This window comes from Crinia signifera, chromosome 1, assembly GCF_055691185.1.
Source record: "Crinia signifera chromosome 1, ASM5569118v1, whole genome shotgun sequence".
NCBI lineage: Eukaryota > Metazoa > Chordata > Amphibia > Anura > Myobatrachidae > Crinia > Crinia signifera.
Window position 1 is genome coordinate 364,017,860 of NC_139217.1, and position 13,065 is coordinate 364,030,924.

A 13,065-nucleotide genomic window follows, 5' to 3' on the forward strand; every position below is an offset into this window, starting at 1 on the left:
TTAGATGTCTGGGAACAGGTTTGATCCAATCTGGTCTCCTCAGCTACCTTGTTTGAAAACTGAACAATTTAGAAACAAGATGCACAAGTGGGGGTGAAGTAATGTAGTGATATTTACTGTAGTATAGCTGCAATTATAATGCACACATGATCAGAAGAGATGCTGTCTCAACCTGCTTTTTAATGCAAATTGAGAGACTAATCTGAATTTACAACAAAGTCTTTATTTACATTGTGGGAAGCCATGAAATATAAATATACTTATAAATAGCAGTCATTTCATTGGGCAACCATGGAGACAAGAAACTACATATAATCTTTCATATTTCTTACCACCTGTAGCAGTGCCAGATTAAGCCTTCGGTGGGCACGGGGCACTTTAGACAGGGGGCCCCCTTGCACTTGTCATTACTGGCCTCAAACTGCATGGGAGGATATTACACTGTCAAAACACAGAGTAAAGGCAGTATAAACTTGGTCAATGGGTAACTACAGGGGATATACACTATATATATATATATATATATATATATATTAATATATATATATATATATATATATATATATATATATACACACACACACACACACATACACATACACATAAATACATACCACATGAAAAGCCTGTGTTTGTCCCTCTGCACCTTACTCTGTAGGAGAACTCACAGTCCCAGTGCTGCCTCTGATTAAAAACCCTCCCATGACCAGGCTGCTGCTGCTGTTCTCTATGGGCCTGAGAAGCATGTAATGAGCTCCACTAATCAGAGCTCAGCACAAACGCCTCAGCCTCTGACCTCTGGTGCAAAGTTTCATGGGACTTAGTCAACTCCTAGTAATGCACTGCACACTTGTGCAATCAGTGTGCCTTGGCTCCCGATGCTCAGCACCATTAATCATTGTCACATTGGCAGATAGGTGAAGCTGCACCACTACCCCACTCCCATGCACAAAATATTTAGCTTAAAATATTTTTTTTTGAAAAATACATCCAACCACAGGGTGCCCCTAGCTAGAGGGGGGCCCAGGGGTACTGACCCCTTGTGCCCCATTATAATCCTTCCCTGACATGTAGGTTCTTAGGCAAAAAAAGAATAATATGTAAACCCCTTTACTGCAAAGGATGTCTGGGATTTGTCATGGCATGGGCAGTGCCTTCTTATAGTTCTGTTAATTAGGATCCCAGAGGGAGTGGAGCTTGATGACATCATCATGTTAGGTCATTATGTCACTCAGATCTGCCCCTTCTAAGACAAACATTTCATACCTTTTTTAAAGCCAGGAAATGGTATAGAGAGAATTAAAATGCTCTCTCTCGACATTCTGGCTCCCATATACTCATAGGTTCCCGTTTGACTAGGGGAAGGTCTCCTCCAGATACGGTAACATGACCCCTGAAAAGTTATTCTGATATTTAAATGTGTTCACCATTGAAGACATTTGAACTATAGAAATACTGTAATTATGGAAGCAAAGATTCCTCTCTGTTGAATGGTGTCTCCTTACTTATTTAGTATTTAAGGACTGATGATCACCTGCGATCTATAATAAATGTCAATCTACACCGCTGTAATATCAGTAGACCTGATAATAGGAAAAGGGCACTTAAAATGCATGTTTCCCACCATTTTGGCACCTACCTTATCAGTGATCCTTTTCAAACTATGTGCCTTTTAGTATTTTTTTTCTGGAGCTCACCATCCATGCCAAGGCAATATGTTATGTTAAGAGGTCCACATACATGAGGATTCTAATACCCACATCTCTGACATCCTGGTTTAAATAAACACAGCGATCACCTCATCTGATGATGTAAATACAGATAGAGCCAGGCTCATCTTGACTACATTTCTGCACCTAGGAGCAGAAATTGCTTCCTTTCATCTATTGTTCTCAGCTGCAATCCAATAGAAAGAACAATACAGCAAGGGGATTAACAGGGGATTAGTTTGACTGGTCTTTCTCAGTTAATCCTATTAAAGGCCAAGAAGAAAGAGGCTGCATCTGTAGTGTGTTTTTCAAAATGGTTTGCCTGTTCGAACTTTCACTACAGTAAGCTTCCATATTACTTTATATGTTTATCCATAAATATGTCCAAAAAGTTATTTCATGTTCTAAGCAAATTGACTTAGCCATACAGAGCCTTTTTGCCAAGAAATGTCCTTTTGTTCATTAATAAACCTGGATCTGCCAACATAAGGGATGTCCTGATTTACCCTGGATACTAATACCATTTGGATTGAACAATTACTGTATTAATATCATAATAACCACAATTGTATTCCCATATTGCCCATTACAGTTCTTCTATGTCATTTCCTCATACCTTATAGCCATTTGTACTTTCACTGAATTAGATAGTGGCATATATTCAATGCCGTGGGCGAGCGGTGACTGCGAGCAGGACTTTTTGCTCGCAGTCACCGCTCACCCTGTCAGTATTCAACTGACCCCCCTCATTCGCAAATTTTACCTCGCTCCGTTTCTTGAGCGAGGGGGAATTTGCGAATGTGCCTCCAAAAACTGCGAGAATCGAGGCTAATTACAGCGAGTTTGCTGCACTAGCCGCGGCTCTCGCAGTTTAGGGGAATCCTCGCAGTTCTGTGACTGCGAGGATTCCCCCGGAACGTTGCATAGTGCGAGCGGCCGGCGCGGGGGTTAAACTTCGAGGATCACTGGTTTTCTGTGATCCTCGCAGTTTAACCCCCTCGCCGGCCGCTCGCACCGGCATTGAATACTTGCCTATGTTTTCCGACCCGGTATTAGAACTGCATTCATGTATGAGTTATTACTCATTTGTATTTCTTTGTGTACACTTGACATAAAGATACTATACATATTTCCAAGTAATTTTCCTTTTAATAAGCACAGAACCATCCAGTCTATGTTACTAACTATATGCGTCTCTTATTATTTAATTTTTTTTCATATGAATTCACTATTAAACCTTTCTTGGTTTTACTGTCTTTGCTTTTGCGGCAAATGTTCCATGCAATTCTGGTTCATATCAGTCCACTAAACCTTTTATTTTATTTGGCATGTCCTGTAACACCAGCATGTCCTGAGAGTCAGAAGAGGTTAAAATATAAACTCACAAAGCATTGTGCTGTCACATAAAAATATCCATTTCTCTATTACACTGCAAAATGAACAGTTATGTTTTATGGGTGTCAGGTTCTAAAACTTTAAAACCTGAAGCACATTCCATCTGCCACATTTTGTAATCCATTCTAGGTATAAAATCAGTCAAACAAACAGCACACTAGGGATCTAGTGTGATGAGGGCAAGTATAAACAATTTCAGGGGAATAACTAAATTTCTAGTGCACATAGCAATATTTGGAAGGACACACAATGCTTAGCTTTTCCTCTGATTTTAATCATTGGTTCATCCACTATACCTCTGTTCTCAAAACAAAATAGATTTTTTTTTTATGTAAAATTATCATTGATGGAGAAGTAGTTTGGAAATCCAGTACATTGTATGACATAATAAGATTATCAAACGCACCTTTGGCTTTAAATCATCAAACCATCCACATTTAAGGATGACTGTGAATTCACAGATAATTGGAACAGTGCTCTAGATGCCTGCTCTAAAAATCTAATGAGATTCCTAATTAAGTTTAGAGAAGACAAAGTTACAGAGATACAATCTCAAATTGAAGAACTATACATATCCCTAAAGGGGTTTGAAAATAAGGAAGGTTTCACAGAAAGGGACCGCCAGATGAATAATAACCTTGAAAAAAGGAACAACTCATTACGAGAAAAGAACACAAAATACAGTAGACAGGGATCTACAAGACTATGACAGAGGAGAAGTACAGTATACACATATAGGAAAAATACAAACACAGCAACCTATAGGGGTAAAGTTCAAAATTAAAGGGATTCACAAAAACAACAAACCCATTCGAGACCACACCACTACACAGATCCAGAATAGATCCCGCTCTCAATACTCCTCACCAAATCGGCCATACTGTAAGAAGGAATTTGCCTCTAAGAGTGAACTAGAATAAGGCCCATAGTGTCAGAAGTTCTGTGTGTGATTGTTCTGCCTCCACGCAGTGTTGGACAAGCTGCGTCATCAAAAAAAAATTATTGTTTGTGTGCACTGCACCCCAATACACCATGTTCATAAAAATAACCTACAAATTTCACAAGGAAGACCTTTCCCACCAATTCCATTGGAAAACAGAGACATGGGCTGCATGGTTAAGTCACCAGAAGAAAGCCATTACTGAGCAAATGCCACAAAGCATCCAGCTAACAATACTCCAAACAGCACAGAGACAAGCCTCAAAACTTCTGGAACAAAGTCATTTGGAGTCAAAATTGAACTTTTTGGCCGTAACCATAAATGTTACATTTGGAGAGGAGTCAACAGGGCCTATGATGAAAGGTACACCCTTCCTACTGTGAAACACAGAGGTGGATCGCTGATGTTTTGGGGATGTGTGAGCTACAAAGGCACTGGAAACTTGGTCAAAATTGATGGCAAGATGAATGCAACATGTTATCAGAAAATACTGCAGAAAAATTGCACTCATCAGTCAGGAAGCTGCGCATGGGACATACTTGGACATTCCAACATGACAATGATCCAAAACACAAGGCCAAGTTGACCTGTCATTGGCTACAGCAGAATAAAGTGAAGGTTCTGGAGTGACCATCTTAGTCTTCTGACCTCAATATCATTCAGCCATTCTGGGGAGATCTCAAACGTGCAGTTCATGCAAGACAGCCCAAGAATTTACAGGAACTGGAGGCTTTTTGCCGAGAAGAATGGGCAGCTTTACCATCTGAGAAAATAAAGAGCCTCATCCACAACTGCCACAAAAGACTTCAAGCTGTCATTGATGTTAAAGGGGGCAATACACATATTAAGAACTGGGGTATGTAAAGTTTTGATCAGGGTCATTTTAGTAGTTTCTGTTGTCATTATGATTTTCAAAGAGTAAACACAGTTGTTTGACAATAAATGGCTTCACCCAACCACTAACCATGAGTGAAAGAAAAATTTGCAAGTTATCATTCATATTCTCTGAAAAATGGCCAGAAAAATCTCAAATTCTGCTAGGGTATGTAAACTTATAAGCACAATTTATCCTCAGCATCACCAACCAGCAAAACGCCCCGGGTACAGCACCTCCATTGTGTGACGTATCCATCACCATAACAACCCATAAACATATACATATAAATGCATAAACAAGTTATTCTACACACAAAAGGTAGACATTTATGAAGAAACAAATAAAAACAGAGAGACCAGCCCATAATCTAGCTATGGTTAACAGCACAGACAATTATAATCTACAGAGACAATCTAGACAAGTAATGTAATATACCTGATTGCTCATTTAGTCCGTTTGGGCATAGTGTGCCCAATCGGACTATCCAATGTGCCTGACATTGTAATAGAGCTAATTTCCTACTGCCACCCCTTAGTGAAACCGGGACATTATCTATCTGGCAAAAAAATCAAATAGCAGTACGGACGTTTCTCCTCCATCTGCGGTGATCACATCTGACCGGCATCCATCCTCCGGCTTCCCGCTCCTAACAACTAAGTGGGTGAGACATCTGCCGGCACCGGTGGGTGCGCGAAAAGGCACAATAACCATTTGCCATATGGCGGGTCACGCTCTGTGAGTATACACGGATCTACTTACCATATATACTCGAGTATAAGTCGACCCGAATATAAGCCGAGGCACCTCATTTTACAACAAAAAACTGGGAAAACTTATTGACTCAAGTGGGACCCTCACTCGAGTATAAGCCGAGGGGGGCTTTTTCAGCATAAAAAATGTTCTTAAAAAGTAGGCTTATACTCGAGTATATATGGTACTTTATCCGCTTCACCCGGTGATTGACTCCCTTGCCAAAACAACTGTTTTTTTTGCGTGTTTGCATACATGCTAAAGGAACTGGCTACACATTAATATACTGGCTTACTACAGTAACTCTACTAACACAGAGGTTACCACCGCTTATTCTACTGCTACTATAAAGAAAGATTATATTGGTACCATTAATCCATTTATAACTGGAGACTCCATACCTTTTAAGTGCTATTTCTGACATTGAAGCCCTATTTAGAGCTATATAATATATTTTATTGTATGTAATATTTTTTTGTGTGAAATGTTATTTTATTTTTGCTACTTTTTATAAAAATTTTATAATATACAGTGTGTCCGGATTCATCATTCTTGATCAGCAGACTATAACCACTATAAATTTACAGCAGCGCAAAGCATTACAATTTTGTTTTAGGTAATAATTTAGTAGCATTTAAACCCAGCTCACTATCTGACGGAATCATGGGCCAGTGCTTTTGTGCAATTTTAGTGATGGCGGAACTTAACTGAGTGTATGTAGTCACCCATGGCAAGATCGCAGAGTTTTGCTCATCATGTGCTTTAGGGCTCAATAGCGTATTTCGATTTAATGCCATAACTCTAGTTCTAATTGCTTCTAGTTCTGTCACCGGGTAGCCCCGTGCAGTAAAACGGACAACCATATTGTCACAGATGGAGGGCTAGGTAGGTTCATGTGGTGTTCAGGTACAACTTGACGACCAGAAGTAGTAGGGTTGAAACGAGCTGGCTTTATTATAGAAGGTTTCATAAATAATAATCAGAACACTTTTCAAATACTGCTTTGAAATCTTGAAATAAGGAAAGTCCCAAATAAAGTCTTTGAGAGGTATCCTAGAAAGGAAATGGGCAATACGTCTTGCAAAAAGTCTCTGTAAATCCAGCAGCACTGAGGGAGACCCCGAGTTTTTGGAGAAGAGGGGTGTATGGCTGAGTAGACGGGCTTATGGTGAAGGACTGGCGTGGATGAAGGAAACTGAGTCTAGCAAAGGCACGGTAAAGAAGTGAGTGATGATCCAGGTAATTTATGGGAAAGACTGCAGCGTAGGAGATCTCTGGGTATCCGAGCGTGGAAGTCTAGTACGACCGACGGAGGCTGAGTGGTAACCGGAGAACAGGAACCGAGATCATGGACTGGAGACCAAGGAGGCAGCGAGGAGGTCAGGATACCGGAGACATAAACAGGGCGGACTGAACTGCGGACCAGCAGAGGCCAGGAGTAATTCAGAAGTATCCACCTGCACTAGGCAAGAAAGACCTTTGCACTGACACAGGTAAGGCATGGCAGATCCCCTAAATACATAGTGGGTGGCTGCCATTGGCTAGACAGTGCAGGGAGGCAGGACACTTATTCTGGCAGCCAATCTGCTTTTGGCCAAAACCAGGAGGCTGGCGCCGCCTCAGCCACAACTCCCCCAAGCCTCCCGGGACTTGCCCCCAGCATGCAACGCTCCCCAGCAGCCCGAAACCCGGAACCCTGATGGCGCCCGGCATCCAGCCTCAGCACGGACAGGCGGCGGCGGGCGCGGAGAGGTGAGTACCGTACCCGCCGCGGCCATCCGTGACGCATATAATCCATCTGGGCCGACACAGGAACCGAATCTGAGGCAATGCGTCTAACTCATAACATCTGTGAATAGGGCAGACTTCTAATAGTGGCTTTCAGATGACAACTGGAATATTTCAAAATATTATTCCGATCAGTTTCTTTCTTAAACAAATTAGTGGAAATCACTCCTTCATTTAACTGGAATATCCCCTATTGGAGACGGGCAGGGATCCGTCCTGAAACTGGGATGCGCGTGCGTGTGAGACGAACGCTCGTCCAAGTCAGATGGAGCGCCTCTGCGCCGGCGCTCACCAGCGGAGACATGCTGGCGATCCCCGGCCGAGGATCAGAGGCGCTAAATCTGTAGCTCTTGAGGGGGACCTTTCCAAAATATAAGCTGGTCATCGATGTATCGATTGTAACTAAAAAAAAATTCTGCAATATAATACCGCCGCCCCCATCGTAACTCCAACATTACGAGATGTAATTCAGACTTCTATAAAAATCTGTTAAGCGGTATGTACCCTGTATTTGTTGTACTTTTACTTATTATACTCAAAAAGCTATTCCTGTATCTTACCAGACCACACTCCTCCAATTCCATATTATATTTTAAATTCCTTATTCCTATGATGACATTTTGTGTCCAGTTCTTCTACTCTGTTCATTTTTTCATATATGTACAGTATATTTATTTTTTTATTCTAGTTTTTTCATTCTGTTCCTTTCCTTTTTATATTGTTTTATGGGGCTATGTCAATGAAACTATTTACTTAATTTGTGTACTGTGGCACTTATTGTGATATTCTACAATTGTAGATCTATTTTTTGCCCCTGTGTACTGTATTCATTCAATGAAGGCACCAGGGCAAATGTTTCTATTGAGTCCCAGCTCGCAGCACCTATATATATATATGGTAGTAGTAGTAATAATAATATTAATAATAGTCATTTGTTTAGCAACCCATTAAAAAAATATATACTTACAGTATTTGGGCTAAAATCAGCTGTTCAGTGTGTATGTCAGAGTAGACCTACAGCTGATCAGAGTGTGAAAGCACTTAGTAGCAATCTCACTGTATAATCATTGCATTATCGAGGGTGAGCGCTCCAAGGCCTCTTCTCTTAATAGACAGATTCTTGGCAGCCAAATCTGATTGGCAGTTAGGTTGCCTGTCACAAGAATGTCTCTGCCAAGTACCACCCTGATGAGTAATTCACAATCAGTGTTGAGTACTGAGAAAAATAACAAAGACAAATCTTTAAGGAAAAAGAAGAAAAAAAAATCCTAACATGTGTTAGCCATGTCTGAGACTCCCACCAGAGGGCCTTATATTATGATGGTGATGGCTGTCCCCATCTAGAAGGAATATTTGATGGACACAATATGAAGTAAAGCACAAGTTCTCAAAGTCATTCTTCAGGACCCCACACAGTGCATGTTTTGCAGGTCTCCTCACAGAATCAAGTGAAATAATTACCTCCACCTGTGGTTCTTTTAAAATGTGTCAGTGAGTAATGAGTGCACCAGTTGGGTGAATTGAAATATGTGAACTGTGTGAGGTCCTGAGGACCGAGTTTAAGAACTACTGGAGTAAGGGGCAGAGGTTTCATGGTCTGTAGAAGGGTTGGTAAGCTATAATGAAATAAAAGTTCTAAGGGAAAATTTGAAGGTTTGTAGGGTGGATGAAAGACTGGAGTATGAACGGGAATTGCAGAGGGTGGAAGCACACCAGGAAATATCCTGAATCAGGGAGTGGAAAGTGGTGATCAGGGAGGAGTCATTAGCAAAGTAAAGAGATATGAAACTACAGCGGAGAATTTTGAAAAACTAACCAGCATGAATATGAAATGCATCCATTAACAAAATTGTTGTTGAGTGCACACAAAAGAGGATATACAGTAGTAAAAAGATATAGCGTGTAGAGGCGTAAATCATTTTGCTACTTTCAAATAGATTAACAAAAGATTGATAAAAGGATATCTGGCTGGAATTACAGTACAACTGCGAGTCTATTTGGTTCTGTAGAGGCATTACCAATCTACCAGCACAGTTTCTTCTTTGCAATATTGTTTAAGCTCTGTCATATTGGAAGGAAGGAGAACATTCATTTTCAACTTATTGCACAGACTTTCATATGTAATTAAGGTCCGATATTGATTTTGAAAAATGTAAGAAATTTTAACACTGACTCATTTACCTACATATAACTCCAGTAATATACTGCATACATATATATTATTATGTGTGGGGCCACTTTCTTGACACAGCTCCCAGGCCAAACACTGCCCTCCCCTGATATTAATAGACAAACTGAGTACATCTTTTTAAATCAATTCAGGCGCATTAGAAGCATTGCAGCCAGTAAGCTTTGATCATTTGTCAGTTAATTATGGCAATCTTTTATTTAAAACCTTTTCAATTAAAATAAGAATCAAAAGATCATCTCTCTCCTCTCTGTAATCAATTTTCATTGAGAATTTTTTAAGTGTATCATTATTCACAGAGAGACACTAGACAATAAATGGCATACACTATCTTCATTAAAGAAGTCTTTGCAAAAATGTACAAGTCTAAACAATTGCACTACTTAAAAGGATTTTGCACTGCTTAAATGCAGAACAATTAAAAATAAAACAACTTCTTTGAGTTTATAGAATTTCTCTCCATAGCATCTTTAAGGAACACAGCAGGACACTACAAGCAAACAACTGTGCATTGTCCTTTGGGCTGTATGAACTGTTACATTCTAACAGCTTTATTGATGATGTAGAAGAACAGATGTGTCAATGCTCATTATACCAGCAGATGTGCCCAATAAAGGTGAAACTTTCCTTGCTAAAAAAAGATAGCAAAACAAAACATATGTAATAACAGAAAATGTATTTCATTTTGCAAGTGTTAGATCTCTTAACAGAGAAGGAACATTTACTGTAGGAGGTGGATCCATAGTGAGGACTGTATCAGTTTTAATAAATTGTTTCTATAACGTCATCAAGACTTTAAAAAATATGTCAATACTGTACAAAGCACAGACCGTCGTCAATCTGTACGTTCTTATAGTTGTACTTTCTTCTGTAGTGGAGCCTGGTAACTGTGTGCTATAACAGTTATTCCTCTTGGGCTTCCATATTTACCATATACAACCTGCTGATGTTTAATGCTTAAGGTGTGTACACATACGAACGGATTCGGGTTGACTCAGTAAGCTGTGAAGATCGCAGCTTACCGAGTCCCAGTGAGCGCACTCCGTCACCAACCCCTCCATGCCACTGTATCCATAACTCACTGTAAGTCCCTGACCAACACCGCCCATTTGGTTTTGACTGTCAGCTTCTCGACCACAATAACATAGAACACATCCTGAATATACAAGGGTGGTTTATTAAGTAGCCATTATATCCATCTCATACCAACCAGGACCTGCCATCAGAAATTGTGGGGCACGGGACTGCCAGAATATGAAAGATCTTCTCTCCATATCCTCCTGAAACCCCATTCTGACTGGACAAGTAGACAACTGGAAAAACTGTGGAGTCTCTCAGTATTTCAAGGCTGGACCTGAGTTGCACCCAGCTCCTCTGAGCTGGACTTGGGCTCCATCTTTTTCTCCATGTTAGTGTGTCAGAAATCTTGGTAGTCATGGTAGTTAGTGACAGACTCCCCTGGTAAAGCCAGTTCTAGTGGCAGAAGAGGGTTGCTGCTTTCTTCTCCTTATGGTGTGATTATACAAGTTACCTCTCAGTCGCCAACAACAGCAGAGGAAAAAGGTAGGGGATCAGATCCAATCAGCAGTCACTCTGCCCCGATATGTCTGCTACTTGCATCAGTGAGTCATTCATACTGTATAACTCTCCTGCCAACAATAACAGCTTGCACTGTCCTGTGTGACAGTGATTGATTAGCAATAAACTCTACAGGCGGCCAGGCCCTCTTGGACAAAAGTCTGGGCTGGGACAAAAGTCTGACAGCTCTCCCGTATTAACAGCCCTGATCCCAACATATAATCATAACAATGTTCTGGGAGATGGAGTAGCACTAAAGCTGTTACTGGTGGGACCGGGCAGGAGCAGTGACAAGGAGCAGGTGCAGCTGGTCTTAAAGGAGACAAGCACCACTGTGGTGCTGCATCTAGGAAACACATGTCAACTGGTTGCTAGTTGCAGCTCACAGACCCTCAGCCATTAAGCCTGGCCACAGTGAGAGCTGCAATTAGCTTACTGTTGACTTCTAATTTAGAAATGCTTTTGATGAATGGTCAGCGAGGAGCCACCTTCTCTGTCTAGGCCTAGGGCAGAAGTCCGAGCAGCATCCCCTTGATCTGCCTTTCCTCTGCCTATGCACACACTATACTTTCAAAGCAACTCTATTAAAAGTTAGAATTTGAAAAAGTTAATAATGTTATTTTAATATCTCCTTGGGTGAAGTGAGCAGATGTCATTCTATATTGGAATTTCTTTAATAAATGGGCTAGGACAAATTAACACAGACAGGCGATGCAGATGTATTTTTAACACTTTACCAACAACTTGTAGAGCTGGAAAAATATGTATTATTAGTGTGTCACACTGAGCACAGATATACATTACCGATTAGTGTTTCTCAATCTCAGTTCTGAAAACCCCCATTGGGGGTTGTTGAGAGTCAGTATTAGCAGTCACAGGTATGAACAAAGTCATGCATATGTGGTTCCCTGGCATAAATGTGCCCCAAATAGTGATACAATCTGAGTGCAGAAGGGGAATATAACAAATGAAAACAGTTGTCTGCAGCACCATTGTCATCACTGTGGATGAGTTCTACTTTTGATTAAAAATAAAAGACCCATATCTTGTTTGGAGAAATTGGTGGCCAAGTACAGACACTCAGCTCTTTAATTTACATAATATTTCCTATATAGGTACTATTCACCTGTTTCAATCTAAATGTAAAGAAGCCTTCCAGGCCATCACCGCTGTCTTGAAATGTCACACATCACTAAATGTTTAATCCAGGAACCTGAAAGTGATCCAGGCTGCTAGATGCAAGTGGCTTGGAGCAAAAGCATATGACATCTCTTATGTGGCATAAACTGCCTTATCTCCCCTAATGTATATGGTAGCTAAGTTATTATGTAAAACTCATAGTGGATGAAATTGCCTTCTATCTCCTCCTCTCAAAACTCTTCAAGACTTTCATATAAAGATATTTCCTCTGTTATTCATGCGATAGTAAGTCAAGCATGAGCTATTTTCCGTTAGCTCCACTGAAAAAGTAATATATAGTCAATTCCTTAAGTACACTGAGATGAAGCAAAATTTATAGTTATTGACACAAGTTCAAGTAGGATGAATCCTTTACTCATATGATAGAGTTATTATTACAGAGCTGCAAGTGTCAGAAAAGATTGCTATTTAGCAATGTAGCCTTACTTTACCTAAAAGTGTGTATATGTAAGGAAAAGTCCTTTTTTAAGCTTATCAGAAGCACATCACTAATGTATGTATGTATGTATGTATGTATGTATGTATGTATGTATGTATGTATGGATAGATAGATAGATAGATAGACAATGGGTGAATAGCATGCAGTGCACAAGGGCTCCTATTTCCAAAGGTACCTACACTGCAAACCCTGCACCTATAT